The sequence below is a fragment of the Quercus suber genome, unplaced genomic scaffold, assembly GCF_002906115.3.
Source record: "Quercus suber isolate HL8 unplaced genomic scaffold, Cork oak 2.0 scaffold_777, whole genome shotgun sequence".
NCBI classification, from domain to species: Eukaryota; Viridiplantae; Streptophyta; class Magnoliopsida; order Fagales; family Fagaceae; genus Quercus; species Quercus suber.
This window is the reverse complement of record NW_027070213.1, coordinates 11194-14857: the sequence shown is the minus strand read 5'-3', so window position 1 is coordinate 14857 and position 3664 is coordinate 11194.

Below are 3664 nucleotides of genomic sequence, written 5' to 3'. Positions count from 1 at the left end.
GAAACCAAGGGAAGACCGAAAATAAGTGGGTTTGAAGATTTGAGTGAGAAAAGGGTGTTTGGGAGAGGAACTGCCTCGGACAGATCGAGAGAGATCAAGTGAAATGAGAGAAAAAATCACGACTGAGCTTATATACACCTCTGTAAATCTCGGTAGCTGAGGTACCGAGAGGTATCGAGGAAGCTGTCAAGGAATTGGCCGTAGACAGCTGAAGATATCGAGAGGTGTCGAGGTATAAGAACCAGTTTCAAAGAACAGAAGCTCGATCGATCGACAAGGTATCAAGGAGGTATCGAGGAGACAGGAACTTTCTCGATCGATCCACCAGGTGTCGAGACAGGTGTCGAGATTACGATAAGAAAAGGCTTGAGAAGCTCGATAGATAACCAGGTATCGAGGAGGTGTCGAGGAGGTGTCGAGCCAACAGTAAAAAGCAGTTTTTCGAGAAAAGAAAAACACAGTCATGAATGCAATCCAACATACACCTCACCCATAGATCCAATCAACATATAAAGCTCTCAAAATCATCTCTCAACAAGAATTTAAGCACATGGATCCTCAAAAACACACACACACTAAACAAGTCTAACCAATTTTATTTTTCAAAAACAAGTCAAGACAGTTAGTGAGCATGCAGTAGCACATGTAAATACTTGTGATGGCCAAATCACATTGTACCTGCACATGTATCAAAAGTAGCAAAGAATATTGCGTGTTGTGTGTGAAAAACATCGCAAGATTGCATATGTGTATACATGTTATGACGATCTGAGATATGAGAATATAACTTTAACTCACACACAATCATAACTATTTGATGGGGACTATCACCTTTGAGGTACATCCTATAACTCCCACATCTCCTAGAATACATGCTTGCAACCATATTTAAAGCATTTTTTATCTTTTTGCTTTTTATTTTCTTTGCATATTTTCTTTTAGTTTACCATACCATACATGGGCATATAAAACAGAGACAAGAAATACCCAAGATGTTAAGCATTTGACATCGCACTTTTGCTATACCGAAGCATATGAATGTCTTTAACACTGCACTTTTGCTATGCCGAAGCATACAGGTGTCATATTATGATTGGCGGGCAACAGTGGTGAGATGGTTATTTATGCCTTTCTCTTAGAATTTTCTAGTCCTACCCGTCAAAAAGAGTGATATGAGTGTTAAGTTTTAAGAGATAACTTAATCTTACTCATCACAAACAAGAGCCATAAAGCTCACTTGCTTAGTTGTGCATAGAGATGCTCATCTAAGCTACAAAAGATACAAAGTTTAGAAACTTTGTTTCAATGGCCATCCAAGGTACACAAGTACCAAAGTACATAAAACAAACTGTTTTTGTATTTTTCTGATTTTTCAATTTTTTTTTTTATTTTTATATTAAAAACAAAATAAACAAAACTGAAAGTAAACACACAAAAACATGTTAAACAAAACAAAGCATAAAACTAGAAGCAAATGCATGAGGAAGAGGGACAAGAGAAGGAGATCAATCCATGGAAATGACACCAATATTTTGACGAAGGAATTCAAAACGTTTGCTGTCAAGAGGTTTGGTGAACAAGTCAGCCTTCTGATCATCAGTGTGGATAAACTCAAGAGTGAGAGTACCATCTTCAACAAGCTCCCTAATGAAGTAATGTCGAATCTCTATGTGTTTGGTTCGAGAATGCTGAACCGGGTTCTTAGAGATATTTATGGCATTGGTATTGTCACAGTAAATAGTGAGATGCTCTTGACAAATACCATAATCATGAAGGAGTTTTTGCATCCAGAGGAGTTGCGTGCAGCAGCTACCGGCAGCGATGTATTCAGCTTCTGCAATGGATAAAGAGATGGAGTTCTACTTTTTGCTCATCCAAGAGATAAGATTGTTACCCACATAAAAACAACCACCCGAAGCACTCTTTCTATCATCAGCATTTTCAGCCCAATCAGCATCAGAGTACCCAAATAAGACACCATTAGTGTCCTTGCTATACCACACACCGAACTCAGCAGTGGTTTTGACATACTTAATAATTCTTTTTAAAGCAGTCATGTGGGATTCTTTGGGATTAGCCTGATATCTAGCACACACTCCAACACTGTAACTAATGTCAAGTCTACTAGCAGTAAGGTAAAGAAGACTACCTATCATGCTTCTATAAAGAGAGGGGTCAACACTCTTACCTAACAAGTCTACAGTGAGTTTAACATTTGGGCTCATAAGGGTTCTAACAAAACTAGCAGATTCCAAACCAAAATTTTTCACAAAATTCTTAGCATATTTAGATTGGGAAAGGAATATACCTGAATCTTGTTGGCGAATCTGCAATCCTAGGAAGTGAGTCAACTCTCCAATCATACTCATCTCGAACTTGGCTTGCATGAGTTTTGAGAAGCCATGAGCAAGTTCATCCTTAGTCGACCCAAAGATGATATCATCAACATAGACTTGAGCAACCATCAACTCACCATCTTCCTTTTTGATGAAGAGAGTTTGCTCAGTCTTTCCTTTTGTGAACCTACATAACACCAGATATTGTGTGAGTCTATCATACCAGGCTCTAGGAGTTTGCTTCAACCCATAAAGTGCCTTTTTAAGGTACAGCACATGATCCGGAAAGTGTGGATCAATGAATCCTTTTGGTTGAGCCACATAGACATCCTCTTTGAGTAACCTATTCAAGAAGGCAGTCTTTACATCTATCTGATAGAGTTTGAAATTCAGCTGACATGCTAGGGCAAGCAGAATTCTGATTGACTCCATTCGGGCAACTGGGGCAAATGTTTCATCATAGTCTACTCCTTCCATTTGCGAGTATCCTTAAGCCACAAACCGAGCTTTGTTACGAATCACATTGCCTTCTTCATCAGTCTTGTTGCGAAATATCCACTTTGTACCGATGATGTGCTCACCTTCTAGTCTAGGTACTAGAGTCCAAACATCATTCTCTGGAACTGAAGTAGTTCATCATGCATTGCTTCGACCCAACTTTCATCTTGTAATGCTTCCTAAACTTTCTTGGGTTCAACCTATGACAAATAGCAAGAATAAGACACAAAGTTAGCAACACATTTATCAACTGTACGTTTCCTTAATGTGAGTTCATTCATGTTTCCCACAATAACTTCAGGAGGATGATTTAATTTGATTCTAGAGGAGGGTCCTTTTTCTTCATGAGACTCAGAATCTAGTGAAGTAGGAGCATCTGCAGAGTCTTCCACAATACTAGGAGTACTTGGGGACACAAGTTCTGGTTCAACAATATCTTGAACTTCCCTAGGCTCAGAAGGAAGAATTTCTTTAAAGAGTTCCTCAATGCCTTTCTCAGAACTGGAATCTAAAGATCATTAATGACGACATTTACTGTTTCCATTACCTTCAGAGTTCTCTTATTGTATACCCGATAAGCCTTGCTTGTAGACGAGTATCCCAAAAATATGCCTTCATCGCTTCGAGAGTCAAACTTTCCCACATTCTCTCTATCCTTAAGAATGAAGCAAGTACTTCCAAATATCCTGAAATACTTCACATTTGGCTTTCTTCCTTTCCATAACTCATAGGAAGTCTTTTTGGTACCGGGTTTGAAGTACACCCTATTAACCATATGACATACAGTGTTTATGGCTTCTCCCCATAAGTTTCGAGCCATATCTTTGTTA